Source organism: Arabidopsis thaliana, chromosome 3, assembly GCF_000001735.4.
Source record: "Arabidopsis thaliana chromosome 3, partial sequence".
Classification (NCBI taxonomy): domain Eukaryota; kingdom Viridiplantae; phylum Streptophyta; class Magnoliopsida; order Brassicales; family Brassicaceae; genus Arabidopsis; species Arabidopsis thaliana.
Genome location: NC_003074.8, coordinates 13810348 through 13830489, shown reverse-complemented (window position 1 = coordinate 13830489; position 20142 = coordinate 13810348). Strand labels below are relative to the sequence as shown.

The 20142-nt window shown below is 40.2% G+C and overlaps 4 pseudogenes across 4 annotated transcripts; all 4 read left to right on the top strand.

Moving 5' to 3' along the window:
- Positions 1 to 1983: 1983 nt before the first annotated feature.
- On the top strand, positions 1984 to 4017 carry AT3G33097 (annotated as a pseudogene; the record flags this gene model as incomplete). Its single annotated transcript has 1 exon — positions 1984 to 4017.
- A 4838-nt stretch (positions 4018 to 8855) lies between these two features.
- AT3G33094 lies at positions 8856 to 9020 on the top strand (annotated as a pseudogene; the record flags this gene model as incomplete). The annotated part of the gene is made up of 1 exon: positions 8856 to 9020.
- Positions 9021 to 9731: 711 nt separating this feature from the next.
- AT3G33091 lies at positions 9732 to 11752 on the top strand (annotated as a pseudogene; the record flags this gene model as incomplete). Its single annotated transcript has 1 exon — positions 9732 to 11752.
- A 1566-nt stretch (positions 11753 to 13318) lies between these two features.
- Positions 13319 to 13848, top strand: AT3G33080 (annotated as a pseudogene; the record flags this gene model as incomplete). Its single annotated transcript has 2 exons — positions 13319 to 13459; positions 13689 to 13848.
- Positions 13849 to 20142: the final 6294 nt, after the last annotated feature.

The window sequence follows — 20142 nt, the reverse complement described above, 5'->3', positions numbered from 1 at the left end:
TGATATGTCTATAATTTGCATGTTTTACACATCCTTTTATCACCATTTTGAGTCTAGTTTCATCCATCTTTCATAGCATTCACCATCATTTTTGTACATTTTGCATCTTTAGTAGAGTCTAGGACTAGTCTTGCATACATTCTGCATTCTGGAGTTGTTTCAGATGTTTTGGAGCTATTGGTGCTCAGAAAGAGGAAAAACAGAACAGGAAGTCACACTTCCACCAACATACTCGATCACCAGTAGCAGAGAGGGAAGCAGTCAGCTCAGCAGTCCATCCAGACAATTCTACTCGATTGTAGAGGAGACCAGGCAGTCCATTCTGCCAGATATACTCGACCGCAGAGGAGAGGAGGCAGTCCATTTTACAATTCTACTCTATCGTAGAGGCGACCAGGCAGTCCACTTTGCCAGTCCACCAGTTATACTCGATCGCAGAGGAGAAGAACCAGTCCATCCTAATAGCTGACACACTTACTCGATCACAGAGGCCAAGAGCAGCCCAGACCATTCTGTCAACCAACCTACTCGACCACCACCTCGACCCTCTGATCAATCCGCACTCAACCAGACAACCTGAGCATCCGAAAGAGAAGAGAAGAGAAGGCCCATTCGAAGCCCATTCAAAGCCAATCAGGAAGCCCACTTTGAGCCGACACTCTTGATCACGCCGTCCATTGGCCGTTAAGTTGGCTCGAAGCCCGCTTTCTTATCTTAGTATAAATAAGTCTCTAAGGGTTTCGCCCTGAGACATGCACTTTTTAGACACGAATTTTGCACTATTATTCAGCAGCCGCTTTTCATTCCTGCAACTGTGTATTTTGATTTTTCTTCTAAGTTATTCAGATTTTGCTTTCATTTGCTTGTCCATCTTTCGTTTCTATGTTATTGTCTTTAAGCATGTTGTCTGAGTAGTGATTAGGATTTCGGAGGATGGGATAGAGTAGTTGTGGAACCCCTGGTCGAATCTGTTGGTTAAGTGTAGATTCATTGAATCCCTTCTGGATTAGTTGTGTTTACTACTTATTCCTTTCTGATCAATTGGAATCCGATCCCAGACGTTCCAGCGTCCAGAAGGCGTTTAATGGAACGTTGGATCTACTAATTCTAGTGATAATCGTCTCTATCCCAAAGGATTGGCCGTTTAGAACGGTTATTGGCTTTAACAGTCGGTTCTTATTGCCTCCTTAGTTAGAGATCGCTAATGGGAATTAGGTCTGTGTCTAGCTATGTTTGAGGATTTCTATCACGGGAGTTAATTAATCTGTTGTTGAACCTGTTGTCTAGGGATAGCTTAATTGAGATTTGTTAACCAACTGAATTGATTAGGGAGACCACACTATTCGATTACCCCATCCTTAGGAATTTCTCATCCATTTGATTTCTCTGTTTACTTACCTGCTTCATTCACTTGCTATTGAATTTTAGTATTTTTCTGTTTTCAACCATTCTACTCGATCACACCAGTCTACTAACAGTGAGACTGCGTGATAGAGTAAACTGGTCCATTTCTGCATTTTCACACTCTGTCATCCTGTTGTACTCGATCACAGGGTCCCTTCTGGCAGTCGACCCTGTGATAGAGTATATCAGTCATTTCTGTGATTTTTTATTGTTTTCTGCATCAACTTTAGGACTGTTAGAAAATCAACCAAATTCTGCTTGGCTTGACTTAGCAACTTCTGATCATATCTCATATGTCTGCATCACACCCATTTGGATTGACACCCTAAGTACTACAACGACATGATAGTGCTTTAGGATTAATTGACTAAAAACCTACTATCAATTTGGCGCCGTTGCCAATTGGGTGTTTCTTTGCTATATTTGAGATTTTTGGAAACGTTAAGATCAAGTTCGTTTGTTACAAGGTTACTGACTCTGTGTCTTTTTCTCTATTTGTGTGTTTCAGGTACTCACATTCACAAGCTTCCCTGGACCAGTCTCTGATTGGTCTGTTCAAGCTGTGCTGATACCTATTGTATGCAAACACGGTCACAAGGACATCAGAACCTCCTCTTCAACGACAACATCGACCGCATCGCTCGCTCTCTAAGAGAACAGACACTTACAAATACGATGGCTGACGTTGTAGATGAGCAAGAATTGCCCAACAACATTGGCGCTGGTGATTTCCCACACAACCATAACCTTCATAATGGCATTGTCCCTTCGCCGGTTCAGAACAATAATTTCGAGATCAAGAGCGGTCTCATTGCAATGGTTCAGGGGAACAAATTTCACGGCCTGCCAATGGAAGACCCACTCGATCACCTGGACGAGTTTGAAAGGCTCTGCACCCTTACAATTTTAATGGAGTTAGTGAAGATGGTTTCAAGTTTCGCCTGTTCCCGTTTTCACTTGGAGACAAAGCCCATCTGTGGGAGAAGACGCTACCCTAGGGATCAGTCACAACCTGGGACGTCTGCAAGAAAGCCTTCCTGGCTAAATTTTTCTCAAACTCTAGAACCGCCAGACTCCGGAATGAGATATCCGGATTCACACAGCAGAATACTGAAACATTCTATGAAGCATGGGAGCGCTTCAAAGGCTATCAGACCAAATGCCCTCATCACGGGTTCAAAAAAGCTTCACTTCTCAGCACTCTCTACAAAGGTGTCCTTCCCAAGATCAGGATGCTTCTTGATACCGCTTCCAACGGGAACTTCCTCAACAAGGACGTTGAAGAAGGATGGGAGCTGGTAGAGAATTTGGCACAGTCGGATGGCAATTACAATGAAGAGTACGATAGAAGCATCCGCTCCAGCTCTGATTCTGATGAGAAGCACCGTAGGGATATGAAAGCTTTGAATGAAAAGCTGGACAAGTTACTCCTTGTGCAACAGAAGCACATTCATTTTCTAGGTGACGATGAGACGTTCCAAGTTCAGGATGGGGAGACTCTGCAGTCTGAAGAAGTTAGCTATGTGCAAAACCAAGGTGTCTCCAACAAAGAGTACAACAATTACAGATCCAACCCAAATCTATCATACAGAAGCACCAATGTAGGCAATCCACAAGACCAAGTTTATCCACACCAGCAACCACAACAACAACCCAAACCGTTTGTTCCTTACAACCAAGGTCAAGGGTTTGTTCCAAAGCAGCAGTTCCAGGGATGTTATCCACAACAACAACCACCACCTGGTCAGCTTTATGTGATTTAGCTTTCAGCAATTGTCTATGTGATTTAGGGGCCTCAGTCAGCTTAATGCCACTCACCATCACAAGGAAGCTGGGATTCGTGCAATATAAGCCATGTGACCTATCCTTGATCCTTGCTGATAGGACCTTAAGAAAACCTTATGGCATGCTCGAAGATCTGCCTATCAAGATTAATGGAGTAGAAGTGCCTACAGACTTTATTGTGCTCGAGATGGATGAAGAACCTAAAGATCCTCTGATCTTGGGAAGACCCTTCTTGGCCACAGTTGGAGCAGTCATTGATGTTAAGCAAGGAAAGATAGATCTTAATTTGGGAAAGGATTTTAAAATGAAGTTTGACATCAAAGATGATATGAAGAAACCAACAATAGACGGCCATACCTTCTTAGTTGATGAAAAGGGTCAGCTAGCTAAGGAACTATTAGAAGAGCCTGCTTCTAAAGATCAGGTTGAAACTGCTTTGACTAGGAGTGGTGAAGCTAGACATCTCCCTAGTGAGACTTTGAGCTATGATAAGTCATTAGACTCACACAAGGCAATAGTAGGAACAAAGTTCTTTGGATCGAAAACAGAGGTTAGGGCATTGAACAAGGAAATCTCAACTCATACTCGACCACTATGCTCGACCGTCAACTTGAGTAACCTTTCAACTTGTCCAGAGAAGTCATGTTCCACCAAACAGCTCCAGTCACGCATTTTGCAATCAAATGATTGGTTAGTACTCAAGGAGAAGTCTATATGGCAGGACAAAACTATAAGAGAGTTAACACACACGGTGAGAGAGCTGAAGAATCAAATCAAAGAGCTTCATGGAAAAGCCTACGAAGCGCCACTCGACATCAAGGATGTCCCAAATGATGAAGTAATTGCTTTGGTTAGCAAAGAAGGATGTGAATTCACATTCGAACGGTCTAGAGAAGACGACTATCGAGATGATCAAAAGGAAACTTACAAGAAAAGGGACATTGAGTACTCAACTACAAACCTGTCAAGAGAGCATGTTGAGTACATTGCTGTATCCATTGAGGAAGAAGAGCAGATTTCAATTCCTCTCTATCACCCTCCTTAAGCCTAATGAGTGTGAGGAGTCAAGCTAGAGACTTAAAACAAGCTCACTTGGGAGGAAGTCCCATGATTATCCTTGTATATAATTTTTCTTTCTTGTTATTTTTGATTTGTTTTTGTTGTGTTTCTGGTTTTCAGGAATGAAGAAGTAACCTGGAGATAGAGTAAAAATTCAGAAATTTTACTCCACCAAGAGCATGGGGATCGAGTATACCAGTCCAGAGGAGTGCAAAAATTTGAAAATTTTCTGTTGCACCTGGTGACCTTGTGATCGAGTAAGAAGGTCGAGTACCGTCTGGTTTCACTCACAAAAATTCAAATGCATCACCACATACTCGATCATCAAGCAGAGTTAACCTCCGCATTTAAATGAGTTTACTCGACCACCAAGCCGAGTTAACATCTACAGGTCACCAAGTTTACTCGACCATGGAGGCATCCCAACTGCCCGTTTTCACTCGATCACCAAGGCGACACTTTAGTCCATTTCTCAGACCAATATACTCGACCGCCGGACCAAACGTCCTGTGAACCCTGCGATCGAGTATCCCGCACCAGAGGATGAGGAACAACAACAAGTTCCCAGTATTCCATGGGATTACACCAGAGAGGAGATGGACGACTACATCTCCTGTGCCTTTAACTAAGGTACCACACACAACCATAATTGTATATACCATTTTCTGTTTTCGTTTTGTTTTAGTGTCTCTTGAACTCTTCTTTAGACTTCTATTACACAAGGGACTGTGTAGTTTAAGTTTGGGGGAGGATTCAAGAAGTATTTAACATGTTTGCTAGTGAGTCTTATTTGCATCATTTGAGTCTTAACTTCATCTAAGACATAGAAAAAAAAAAAAAAAATTGAAAAAATTTCTGAAAATGTATTCCACAAAAACAGAGTGTTCATATAGTTGCATCACATTTAGGATTGAGTCTAGGATGTTTCATATAGGATTGTCGCATATGCATTGGGGATTATGATGAGATAGCCTTGTAAGCATTTTTGTTCATCGTTGCTAGTTGTTTGATGTGTAGTCAATGAAATTGAAGTAAAACTGCACCATGTCTTGAATGCTCTACTCGATCACACTGTTATTATCTGATACCATTCCCTATCAATTTGAACCTGAATCTGACTTGCAATTATCATGTCTTAGCATCGAATTTGAACTCATGGATACCATATACATACTTGGGTTTTCTTTAAACTTTTCACCACCCTTGCTAACCCAAGTAGTTGCTTCCATCATTGAAGTAATTTCCCTTGCCCTTAACCAAACCTTTCTTTCGAGCCCTGTTATATATCGTGTGCGATCGTGAGGCCTGTTTCAGGATTGAGCTTGGAAGAAAGTGTTAGGTTTGAGCCGACAAGAGTAGTGTCTCATGTAGTTCTAGCCCACGTTTTCTGGGCTAGATAGGACTAGGTGGGTGTCTATTCTTGAAGTGGGGATCGAGTATATGAGAAAATAAGAGGGAAAGGAAATGTTGATGTTCTTAGGAGAAGGAAGTTGAGAAACAATTTAGTCTAGTAATGGATTTTGGGGAACTAAAAAAAATATAGGAAAGTCTAGAAAAGTCTTGATCACAAGAAGATAACAAAAGCCATAGTTGTCAACGAAAACCAAAGTCCACTAGATCCATCAAAGTAAAAGAAACTTCTCCTTAGAATAAGAGTCAAAGAAAAGAAAGAGTGGTTTGATCCAAGATAAGAATGAGAAAAAAAAAAATGCCTTGAGTGCAAAGGGTAGAACTAGGATCATATTCTGGGCTTGATGGTAGTACCATCTGCTGGTGTATACAGTGTCTATGTTTTTGGGTAGATGGGATACTATTCTTGTATGCATAGGTTGGCTCTTACCTTTAGCATTCTCCTAAAGCTCAGTCCATTTCTTTTGAGAGTCCCCTGTTACTAAACTTGAACCACCAGAAAGGGACCATCTTTGTCTCCTGACCTTCATCTTAGCCAAATGAGTTCATTGATGATGCATAGCTTGATTCACGTTCCTAAACTAATGAATGTTAAAGGGATTGGTAGATTTGAAAGCATGTGTAGGTCGAGTATAAGAGTGGGATTGAACTATAATAAGGCATGGCTAACGTTTTTGAGTAGAGTTCGATAATATCGCATCCTAGAACTGCCAACTTGAACATTGATTCTATCTGATTTATCTGATGCTTTGGTTCTGAATCCCCACCTTCAAACCTCTCCTTCAGCTTATGTCTACTTGTTTGCTTGAGGGCAAGCAAAGACTAAGTTTGGGGGAGTTGATATGTCTATAATTTGCATGTTTTACACATCCTTTTATCACCACTAGGTAATCACCCGCGCTACGCTGCGGTATTTTCAAATTTTTTGTATCGTTTAATTTAAATATAATTTTTAATTATCTAATCATTTACTTATATAATAAGTAATTATTCTTAGTATTAAAATATATTTTTTCTAACAACATTCTCAACAATGCATTATACACACAATTCCTAAACAATGTTCGTCTTAAACTAATTAAATAGAGGGTAATATTGGGATTCTCGAAACCTAAGAATTTGATGATTAAACTTCTTACATACTCTTCACCCTCGGCGATTTATTATATAGATATATAACAATATGCAAACTATTCAAACTATTAATTAATCCATGACTACTATACACTCATAATTTGAGTTAAGATTATAGAAAAAAATCTTTTGAGTATGAGAAAACCAATCAAATTATTTTATTGAAAAACATTTAATAACAAAATAAATTTAGTATTAGTACAATTAAATATGTAAAATTAAATAATAAATACATCATTAATCTATAAATTAAAAGTTGAAGAGCTTACATTAATTATTCAGTGGACACATGGCAAATGTTAAAGTGATGATGTGTCAATCATATGGAGAGAGTTGGCCAACTTTCATATATATGATTTTGAGTCTAGTTTCATCCATCTTTCATAGCATTTACCATTATTTTTGTACATTTTGCATCTTTAGTAGAGTCTAGGACTAGTCTTGCATACATTCTGCATTCTGGAGTTGTTTCAGGTGTTTTGGAGCTATTGGTGCTCAGAAAGAGGAAAAACAGAACAAGAAGTCACACTTCCACCAACATACTCGATCACTAGTAGCAGAGAGGGAAGCAGTCAGCTCAGCAGTCCATCCAGACAATTCTACTCGATCGTAGAGGAGACCAGGCAGTCCATTCTGCCAGATATACTCGACCGCAGAGGAGAGGAGGCAGTCCATTCTACAGTTCTACTCTATCGCAGAGGCGACCAGGCAGTCCACTTTGCCAGTCCACCAGTTATACTCGATCGCAGAGGAGAAGAACCAGTCCATCCTGATAGCTGACACACTTACTCGATCACAGAGGCCAAGAAGCAGCCCAGACCATTCTGTCAACCAACCTACTCGACCACCACCTCGACCCTCTGATCAATCCGCACTCAACCAGACAACCTTAGCATCGGAAAGAGAAGAGAAGAGAAGGCCCATTCGAAGCCCATTCGAAGCCCATCAGGAAGCCCACTTTGAGCCGACACTCTTGATCACACCGTCCATGGGCCGTTAAGTGGGCTCGAAGCCCGCTTTCTTATCTTAGTATAAATAAGTCTCTAAGGGTTTCGCCCTGAGACATGCACTTTTTAGACACGAATTTCGCACTATTATTCAGCAGCCGCTTTTCATTCCTGCAACTGTGTATTTCGATTTTTCTTCTAAGTTATTCAGATTTTGCTTTCATTTGCTTGTCCATCTTTCGTTTCTATGTTATTGTCTTTAAGCATGTTGTCTGAGTAGTGATTAGGATTTCTGAGGATGGGATAGAGTAGTTGTGGAACCCCTGGTCGAATATGTTGGTTAAGTGTAGATTTATTGAATCCCTTCTTGATTAGTTGTGTTTACTGCTTATTCCTTTCTGATCAACTGGAATCCGATCCCAGACGTTCCAACGTCCAGAAGGCGTTTAATGGAACGTTGGATCTACTAATTCCAGTGATAATCGTCTCTATCCCAAAGGATTGGCCGTTTAGAGCGGTTATTGGCTTTAACAGTCGATTCTTATTGCCTCCTTAGTTAGAGATCGCTAATGGGAATTAGGTATGTGTCTAGCTATGCTTGAGGATTTCTATCACGGGAGTTAATTAATCTGTTGTTGAACCTGTTGTCTAAGGATAGCTTCATTGAGATTTGTTAACCAACTGAATTGATTAGGGAGATCACACTATTCGATTACCCCATCCTTAGGAATTTCTCATCCATTTGATTTCTCTGTTTACTTACCTGCTTCATTCACTTGCTATTGAATTTTAGTATTTTTCTGTTTTCAACCATTCTTCTCGATCATACCAGTCTACTAACAGTGAGACTGCGTGATAGAGTAAACTGGTCCATTTCTGCATTTTCACACTCTGTCATCCTGTTGTACTCGATCACAGGGTCCCTTTTGGCAGTCGACCCTGTGATAGGGTATATCAGTCATTTCTGTGATTTTTTACTGTTTTCTGCATCAACTTTAGGACTGTTAGAAAACCAAACAAATTCTGCTGGGCTTGACTTAGCAACTTCTGATCATATCTCATCTGTCTACAACGGAAAGATAGTGTTTTAGGATAATTGAGTAAAAACCTACTATCAACTATCCTCCAGAGGAGGAAGCAGCCTACTATGAGGAAAGAAGAATTGAATACTCAGCTGTGCAACTGTCAAGAGAGGATGCTGAGTATGATGATGATATCAGTGAAGAGGAGGACTTCTCAAGTTCCCTCTGTCACATTTTCTCCACTTGATTAGTGTGAGGAGTCAAGCTAGAGACTCTAAACAAGCTCACTTGGGAGGAAGTCCCATGACTATCCCTGTATATACTATTTATTTATTTGTTACTTTTGATTCGTTTTGGTTGTGTCTTTGATTCTCAGGAAATGAATAACAGCTGGAGTGATCAACAAGGATGTGATCGAGTGTTCAAATGAAAATTTTATAAAAAATTTTCAAATTCTCGATCACAACATAGGAGTGAAAGCTCAGGAGTGCGATCTAGCAGTTTCGGGATAACAATTTTCTACTAGATCGCAAAGAGGAGTGAAAGTGTCACTACTCTTCACTTTTCTAGTCTAGAAAGTGTCACAATTTTCTACGCTTCCGTTTAAAAGCAACACACCTCCTCCACTCATTCAAATCGCAAAGGGAGATAAGTGTCACTACTCTTCACTTTTCTTCATCACTTGTGATTTCAAAACATCTCTCTTGTTTATCTCTCTACTTCACTACCAAAAACGCTCTCAACTCTTTCGTTGTTGCTAGCTTTTATTGACTAAAACAGAACCTTAGAAACTACTCTATCGCAACCCTGTCTCTCATTTGCTTGCTTCACTCGATCGCGACCTAAGCTCTCACTATCAAATTCTACTCGATCGCAACTCTATATCAACAGGAAGTCATTTCTTTCATTGTTTTTGTTTGTTTCTCACTAACCTACTGAGCTTTAGTTGTGAGTTTCAAATCGATTTCAGCTTCAAGATGAGTTCACACAGCTACGAATCATCTATGGATGCCGACTACAATGTTGATGAGGCTGAATCTTGGTCAACTAGGCCAGAGAGAGAAGCAGAGGAGTATAGGCGATTTGTGGAGGAAACAGAGCGAGCAGTCGCCAATGACAGGAGAAGGGAAGAGATTTCCAGAGGAAAACGAGCAATGACAGAGAACCATGAGTTGGTTGATGAAGAGATGGAAGATGATGCGGAGTACATTCCGGAGCAAACCCGCAAGACCACCAAGTCCTTGATGAAAGAAGACAAGCTGGCCCCGGGAGACTACTACAAGGTTCTCAAAAGAAATCCGTTTTGGGGAACAAGATATCCTCACCCGGAGACAATGGTGGAGTTAGGCATTCTGGTAGACGTTCAGCTCTTGTTCGAGAAATGCCACATGACAACACTCATGTCTCATCCCTATCCTACCTATGAGGATGAGACACTTCAATTCCTTTCATCACTTCAAGTGGAATTGTTTGAGGGGTTGTCAGCTGCTGAGTTAAGGGAAGAAGGGCTTGGTTACTTAAGCTTCACTATCGACGAGCGCGACTATATCATGGCGATCAAAATGCTTGAATCCATGTTCGGGTTTCCCAGTGGCACAGGAACGAAACCGAAGTTTGCTCGAGAAGAATTAAAATCTTTGTGGAACACGATCGGAGACACCACTAGCTTCAACTCCGCTAGATCCAAGAGCAACTCCATTCGCAATCCCGCCATTCGCTATTTCCAGAGAGCCATGGCCAATGTCCCTTACGCTAGGGAGATATCCGCCACTGTAACGAACGAAGACAACCTGGCGCTGCTAAGTTTCCTCCGTTGCACCAAGGACGGGAAAACGATGAAGGGAGATACCAATGACACACCTCTGTCAATGTATCTTCTCAATCACTTATGCAGCTACAGAGGGTGGGCGCTGGCCAATGACAAGAAGAAAGCGAAAGGAGCCCTTTGCATTGGAGGAGTGGTCACACCAATCCTCCTATCGTGCGATGTCCCGCTGCGACTAGATCCGATCCAACCACGTTGGATGGATATCGCCCATCTCAAGCTTGCCCATGTGATCGAGCATAAGGTCTATGATGGGAGGTACGCTTTCAAGTTTGATCACCCGTCAATAGGAGAAGCCACTATTCTTCTCCGATTCAGTGAAATGACAACCATCACGGTGAGAGACAACATCGACTTCTCGCCACCACAAGAAATCCTCCATGCTATGATTGGAGGATCCGCGTCCCGTAATGTTGAAGAAGTAGAGGGTCAGAGTGACAATGAGGAGACCAACTGGAAGAACTATGACACGAGCCATTACCACTTTGAAGAACACAAGCCCCCTTCATGAGAAAGCAAGAGTCTCGCTGAAGCACACTAGAAGCTCAGTCTAACCCAAAGGTGGTGCAAGTTTCAAGACAAGATCATTCATAAGTGTGTCAAGGCCATTGACAACATGCAGAAGGCAATCAGTTGCACCACATCCACCAGTGCAATCACCAGAGACAATCCGCCGGAAGACATGCCATCCAGGCGTCATGACATTGCCCCGCCAAGGCAATCTGCTTATCAACAGAGAGAACACACTGTACCGCAAGAACCCGCACGACACTCGTCTCACGAGGTTAGGGAGCACAAGAGGCGGAAGAGCGCTAGGATGGTCCGATCATCAAGCAAGGGTCGGAGAACACCTGAGCGTCGTGATGCACAACCTGCTGGGGTTGCGATCAAGCACAATGACGAGGAGATGGCGGAGCCACATCAAGAACTGGTCATGCCTGCTGAGTACACTCAAGCAGATATGGATGACTACATCTCCAGGACATTATACTAAGGTAACACACCAAAATCCTTTGTAAATACCCCTTTTGTTTTTGTTTTTGTGTTTATCTTGAATTCTTTCACAAATTTTTATTGCACAAGGGACTGTGTAATTTAAGTTTGGGGGAGGGTTCAAGACGTATTTGACTTGTTTTTTGTGAATATCATTTGAGTCTGCATATCATCTAAGTCATAGAAAAAAACAAAAATTTTTGACAATTTTTGAAAATGAATCCCACAAAAACAGAGTGATCATTTAGTTGCATTACATTTAGAATCGAGTCTAGAGTGTTTCATATAGGATTGTTGCATATGCATAGGGGATAATGAGGAAATAGCCTTGTAAGCATGATGATTCACTAAAATGAGTTATTAGTTCTTTGAGGCATTTGAATGACTTTGAAGTAAAACCACACCATGTTCTATAGAAACCACTCGATGCATGTCATGACACCTTTCCCTGTCAATTTGAACTTGAATCTGACTTATAATAATCATATTTGCATCGTTTTTGAACTCGTGGATAGAATACATATTTGGATTTTCTTTCACTTATTCACCACTCTTGTTAATCCAAGTAGCTGCTTCTATTATTGGAGTAGTTCCCCCACCCTTAACTAACCCTTCTTTCAAGCCATGTTATTTTGTGAGAGCATGTGAGGCCTATTTTCAGGATTGAGCTTGGTAGAACGTGTTAGGTTTGAGCCGACAAGAGTAGTATCTCATGTAGTTCCAATCCGCGTTTTTGGACTTGGTAGGATTAGGTGGGAACTTATTTGGGGATTGAGATTGAGTGTGAAAAGAAAAAGAAAGAAAAAAAAATGGGTTAGAGTCTTTAGGAGAAGGAAGCTAAAAATCATATTGTGGTCTAGTGAATGTTTGGGAAGCATAGAATTGTTAAGATATACTCTAAAAAAATAGATGGCAACAATAACAGAAAAAAAAAAAAAATGATTAGAGCCATAAGAGTTTAAGAAAAAACCAATTCACTAGACTAGACTCATAGAGTTTAAGAAAAACTTCTCCTTAAGAACAAGAGCCAAAGAAAAGAAAAGGAAACATTGATCCAAGGAAAAATCGAAATATGCCTTTAGTGCAAAAGGGTAGACTTAGGATCATCATTGGGTTTAGAGATAGGACCATCTACTTGTTATTCACGGTTTATGTAATTGGGTAGATGGGGTGCTATTCTTGTATGCATAGGTTGGCACTTACATTTAGCATTCTTCTAAAGCTCAGTCATTTTTCATTGAGAGTCCCCTGCTATTAAAATCTGAACCACTAAAAAGGGACCATCTTTGTCTCATAACCTGTCATTAGCCAAATGAGTTCACTAGCGATGCATATCTTGATTCATATTTTTGAACTTAATGAATGTTAAAGGGATTGGTTGATCTTGAAGCATTGTGCATTTGAGTGTAGGTTTGGATCATAACAGAGCATGGCTAAAGTTTTTAAGTAGAATTCGATCACCTCGCATCTTAGAACTGTTGGCTGGTACATTGATCTTAATTGTCATATCTCATGCTTTGGTTCTGAATCCCCAACTTCAAACCTCTCCTTCCGCTTATGTCTTTTTGTTTGCTTGAGGGCAAGCAAAGACTAAGTTTGGGGGAGTTGATATGTCTATAATTTGCATGATTTAGGCATTCATTCTTCACCACTTTGTCATTGTTTCATCCACATTTCATCTCATTAGGAGTCGTTTTAGTGTGTTTTACATACTTAGGACGATTTTGCATTAGGATTGCATGTGCATGGCATATTTGGTTGTTTTCAGGTACTTTGGATGCTTTTGGAGTTCAAACAGAGGAAAAACAGAACATGAAGTCAGAATGCCCAATGACGCCTTCAGCAAAAGTACTCTATCGCAGCCTTGGAGCCCTGCCAGGGCAAATCACTCTATCGCAACCCCGGAGAAGCAAGCAGCTCAGTTTCACTCAATCGCGAAGGCGGAGGAATCACCCCATCAGAACCACTCGATCACCACTCGACCACCAGGAAGCCTACCTGCTCGTTCTGCTCTCAACCAGACAAGCTGAGAACAAAGAAGAGAAGAGAAGCCGAAGAAACCACTCGATCACCACCTCATGACATCCACTCGATCGCACTCGATCAAAGGGTCGCTGGACCATTCAATCTCGACATCACTACATCTCGCTCGATCGCAAGACGAAGCCCCTGAAGCCCAGTTTGATCAATGACATACTCGATCACTGGAAAGCTCATTTCAGCCCGTTAGATGCTAATGACACATTCGGTCGCAGGATCATGACGTGAAGATTCACTATATATTTAGTTTCCTTATTTGTTTCATTTCTCGCTTATATAAACTGCCTCTTAGGGTTTTCCCGAGGGCATCTGTTATTTATCTCGCTTTTACATTTCGCAACTTTGATAGCCACGATGTTTCTCTTGCGACTTTGTATTTTTGCACTTTTCAAGTATTTGATATTCAGTTTTCGTCTAGGTCTTTCATCATTTCTGTTATCATGTAGGAATACCCTATCTTGTTTATAAGAGCTTTGATACATGCTAAATATTCGAAAACAATGTCCGAACATATAATTTTCGCCCCGTAATATAGCAAAGATCACGAAAAGGCTCGAAAGAGTACATTAAGGTCAAAATTTGGAGTAGAAAAAAAAACAATAGAAGAATTCCATTTTCCTTCCTCATTCATCGGAGAGCTCTCTTTGGGCTTTCCTAAAAGGTATCACATGCCAAGTTTGGCCTCAAGGTCTAAAAGTTAAAGAGTCATACATTTTTAACAAAAAAAGAAGAAGAGAAAAACCGAAAAAAAAGAGGGATGCAACACGAGGACATTCCTGGAGGTCACCCATCCTAGTACTACTCTTGTCCAAGCACGCTTAACTGCAGAGTTCTGATGGGATCCGATGCATTAGTGCTGGTATGATCGCATCTATTACTACATCCAATGCAATCGTATCTATTCTTTTTTGAAGACTTTATGATCCATTTGCCGTGGGTCCTACCACCTTTGTAGGAATACCTTATCTTGTTTATAAGAGCTTTGATACATGCAAAATATTGGAAAACAATGTCCGAACATATAATTTTCCCCTCGTAATATAGCAAAGATCACAAAAAGGCCCGAAAAAATACATTAAGGTCAAAATTGGGAGTAGAAAAAAAAACAATAGAAGAATTCCATTTTCCTTCTTCATTCATCGGAGAGCTCTCATTAGGCTTTCCGAAAAGGTATGGCATGCCAAGTTTGGCCTCACGGTCTAAAATTTATAGAGTCATACATTTTTAGCAAAACAAAAAAGAGAAAAACCGAAAAAAAAGAGGGATGCAATACGAGGACATTCCTCGAGGTCACCCATCCTAGTACTACTCTCGCCCAAGCACGCTTAACTGCGGAGTTCTGATGGGATCCGGTGCATTAATGCTGGTATGATCGCATCCGTTACTACATGCAATGCAATCGTATCTATTCTTTTTTGAAGACTTTATGATCCATTTGCCGTGGGTCCCACCAGCTATGTAGGAATACCCTATCTTGTTTAGAAGAGCTTTGATATATGCAAAATATTCGAAAACAATGTCCGAACATATAATTTCCGCCCTGTACTATAGCAAAGATCACGAAAAGGCCCGAAAAAGTACATTGAGGTCAAAATTTGGAGTAGAAAAAAAAAACAATAGAAGAATTCCATTTTCCTTCCTCATTCATCAGATTACTCTCTTTGGGCATTCCGAAAAGGTATGGCATGCTAAGTTTGGCTCCACGGTCTAAAAGTTATAGAGTCATACATTTTTAGCAAAACAAAAAAGTGAAAAACCGAAAAAAAGAGGGATGCAATACGAGGACATTCCTCAAGGTCACCCATCCTCGTACTACTCTCGCCCAAGCACGCTTAACTGCGGAGTTCTGATGGGATCCGGTGCATTAGTGCTAGTATGAAAGCATATGTTACTACATGCATTGCAATCGTATCTATTCTTTTTTGAAGACTTTATGATCCATTTGTCGTGGGTCCCACCAGCTATGTAGGAATACCCTATCTTGTTTATAAGAGCTTTGATACATGCAAAATATTTGAAAACAATGTCCGAACATATAATTTTTGCCCTGTAATATAGCAAAGATCACGAAAAGGCCCGAAAAGTACATTAAGGTCAAAATTTGGAGTAGAAAAAAAAACAATAGAAGAATTCATTTTCCTTCCTCATTCATCGGAGTGCTCTCTTTGGGCTTTCCGAAAAGGTATGGCATGCTAAGTTTGGCCTCACGGTCTAAAAGTTATAGAGTCATACATTTGTAACAAAAAAAAAAAGAGAAAAACCGGAAAAATAGGGATGCAACACGTGGACGTTCCGGGAGGTCACCCATCCTAGTACTACTCTCGCCCAAGAACGCTTACCTTTAGAGTTCTGATGGGATCCGGTGCATTAATGCTAGTATGATCGCATCTGTTACTACATGCAATGCAATCGTATCTATTCTTTTTTGAAGACTTTATGATCCATTTGTCGTGTGTCCCACCAGCTATGTAGGAATACCCTATCTTGTTTATAAGAGCTTTGATTGATACAAAATATTTGAAAACAATGTCCGAACATAAAATTTTCGCCCCGTAATATAGCAAAGATCACGAAAAGGCTCGAAAAAGTACACTAAGGTCAAAATTTGGAGTAGAAAAAAAAACAATAGAAGAATTCCATTTTCCTTCCTCTTTCATCGGAGAGCTATCTTTGAGCTTTCCGGAAAGGTATCACATGCTAAGTTTGGCCTCACGGTCTAGAATTTATAGAGTCATACATTTTTAACAAAAAAAAAGAGAAAAACCGAAAAAGAGGGATGCAACACGAGGACATTCCGAGTGGTCACCCATCCTAGTACTACTCTCGCCCAAACACGCTTAACTTTAGAGTTCTGATGGGATCCGGTGCATTAATGATGGTATGATCGCATCCGTTACTACATGCAATGCAATCGTATCTATTCTTTTTTGTAGACTTTATGATCCATTTGCTGTGGGTCCCACCAGCTATGTAGGAATACCCTATCTTGTTTAGAAGAGCTTTGATATATCCTAAATATTCGAAAACAGTGTCTGAACATATAGTTTCCGCCCAGTACTATAGCAAAGATCACGAAAAGGCCCGAAAAAGTACATTGAGGTCAAAATTTCGAGTAGAAAAAAAAAATAATAGAAGAATTCCATTTTCCTTCCTCATTCATCGGAGTGCTCTCTTTGGGCATTCCGAAAAGGTATGGCATGCTAAGTTTGGCCTCACGGTCTAAAAGTTATAGAGTCACACATTTTTAGCAAAACAAAAAAGAGAAAAACCGAAAAAAAGAGAGATGCAATACGAGGACATTCCTCGAGGTCACCCATCCTCGTACTACTCTCGCCCAAGCACGCTTAACTACGTAGTTCTGATGGGATCCGGTGCATTAGTGCTAGTATGAAAGCATCTGTTACTACATGCATTGCAATCGTATCTATTATTTTTTGAAGACTTTATGATCCATTTGCCGTGGGTCCCACCAGCTATGTAGGAATACCCTATCTTCTTTATAAGAGCTTTGATACATGCAAAATTTTTGAAAACAATGTCCGAACATATAATTTTCGCCCTGTAATATAGCAAAGATCACGAAAAGGCCCGAAAAAGTACATTAAGGTCAAAATTTGGGGTAGAAAAAAAAACAATAGAAGAATTCATTTTCCTTCCTCATTCATCGGAGTGCTCTCTTTGGGCTTTCCGAAAAGGTATGGCATGCTAAGTTTGGCCTCACGGTCTAAAAGTTATAGAGTCATACATTTTTAACAAAAAAAAAGAGAAAAACTGGAAAAAGAGGGATGCAACACGTGGACATTCCGGGAGGTCACCCATCCTAGTACTACTCTCGCCCAAGAACGCTTAACTTTAGAGTTCTGATGGGATACGGTGCATTAATGCTGATATGATCGCATATGTTACTACATGCAATGCAATCGTATCTATTTTTTTTTGAAGACTTTATTATCCATTGGCCGTGGGTCCCACCAACTATGTAGGAATATCCTATCTTGTTTATAAGAGCTTTGATAGATACAAAATATTCGAAAAAATGTCCGAACATATAATTTTCGAACCGTAATATAGCGAAGATCACGAAAAGGCTCGAAAAAGTACATTAAGGTCAAAATTTGGAGTAGAAAAAAAAACACTGGTAGAATTCCATTGTGCTTCCTCATTCATCGGAAAGCTCTCTTTGGGCTTTCCAAAAATGTATCACATGCCAAGTTTGGCATCACGGTCTAAAAGTTATAAAGTCATTCATTTTTAACAAAAAAAATAGACAAAATCCAAAAAAAAAAAAAGAGGGATGAAACACGAGAACTTTTCGAGAGGTCACCTATCGTAGTACTACTCTCGCCCAAGCACGCTTAACTGCAGATTTCTGATGGGATCCGGTGCATTAATGCTGGTATGAATGCATCTGTTGCTACATCCAATGCAATCGTATCTATTCTTTTTTGAAGACTTTATGATCCATTTGCCGTGGGTCCCACCAGCTATGTTCGAATACCCTATCTTGTTTATAAGAGTTTTGATACATGCAAAATATTCGAAAACAATGTCCGAACATATAATTTTCGCCCCGTAATATAGCAAAGATCACGAAAAGGCCTGAAAAAGTACATTAAGGTCAAAATTTAGAGTAGAAAAAAACCAATAAAAGAATTCCATTGTCTTTGCTCATTCATTGGAGAACTCTCTATGGGATTCCCGAGAAGGTATCACATGCTAAGTTTGGCCTCACGGTCTAAAATTTATAGAGTCATACATTTTTAACAAAAAAATAGAGAAAAACCGAAAAAGAGGGTTACAAAACGAGGACATTCCGAGAGGTCACCCATCCTAGTACTACTCTCTCCCAAGCACGCTTAACTGCGGAGTTCTGATGGGATCCGGTGCATTAGTGCTGGTATGGTAGCATCTGTTACTACATGCAATGCAATCGTATCTATTCTTTTTTGAAGACTTTATGATCCATTTGCCGTGGGTCCCACCAGCTATGTAGGAATACCCTATCTTGTTTATAAGAGCTTTGTTATATGCAAAATATTGAAAAACAATGTCCGAACATATAATTTTCGCCTCGTAATATAGCAAAGATCACGAAAAGGCCCGAAAAAGTACATTAAGGTCAAAATTTCGGGTAGAAAAAAAACTAATAGAAGATTTCCATTGTCTTTCCTCATTCATTGAAGAGCTCTCTTTGGGCTTTCCGAAAAGGTATCACATGTCAAGTTTGGCCTCACGGTCTAAAATTTATAGAGTCATACATTTTTAACGAAACAAATAAAGAAAACCCGAAAAAAAGAGGGTTGCAACACGAGACTTCCCGAGAGGTCCCCCATCCTAGTACTACTATCGCCCAAGCACTCTTAACTGCAGAGTTGTGATGGGATCCGGTACATTAATGCTGGTATGATCGCATCTGTTACTACATGCAATGCAATCGTATCTATTATTTTTTGAAGACTTTATGATCCATTTGCCGTGGGTCCTACTAGCTATGTAGGAAAACCCTATCTTGTTTATAAAAGCTTTGATATATGCAAAATATTCGAAAACAGTATACGAACATATAACTTTCGCCCTGTAATATAGCAAAAGATCACGAAAAGGCATGAAAAAGTACATTAAGGTCAAAATTTGGAGTAGAAAAGAAAAACAATAGAAGAATTCCATTGTGCTTCCTCATTTATCGGAGAGCTCTCTTTGGGCTTTCCGAAAATATATCACATGCCAAGTTTGGCCTCACAGTCTAAAAGTTATAGAGTCATACATTTTTAACAAAACAAAAAGAGAAAAACCAAAAAAAAAAAGGGATGTAACACGAAGACTTTTCGGGAGGTCACTCATACTAGTACTACTCTTGCCCAAGCACACTTAACTGCGGAGTTCTAATGGGATCCGGTGCTATAGTGCTGGTATGATAGCATCCATTACTATATGCATTGCAATCGTATGTATTCTTTTTTGAAGACTTTATGATCCATTTCCCGTGGGTCTCACCAGCTATATAGGAATACCCTATCTTGTTTATAAGAGCTTTGATACTTGCAAAATATTCGAAAACAATGTCCAAACATAAAAGTTTTGCCCTGTAATATAGCAAAGATCACGAAAAGTCCCGACAAACTACATTAAGGTCAAAATTTGGAGTAGAAAATAAAACCAACAGAAGAAATCAATTTTCCTTCCTCATTCATTGGAGAGCTCTCTTTGGGCTTTCCGAAAATGTATCACATACCAAGTTTGGCCTCAACGTCTAAAAGTTATAGAGTCATACATTTTTTACAAAAAATAGAGAAAAACCGAAAACAAAAGAGGGATGCAAGACGAGGACTTTCCGAGAATCACCCATCCTAGTACTACTCTCGCCAAAGCACGCTTAACTGCAGAGTTCTGATGTGATCCGGTGCATTAATGCTGGTATGATCGCATCCGTTACTACATGCAATGCAATCGTATCTATTCTTTTTTAAAGACTTTATGATCCATTTGCCTTGGGTCCCACCAGCTATATAGGAATACCCTATCT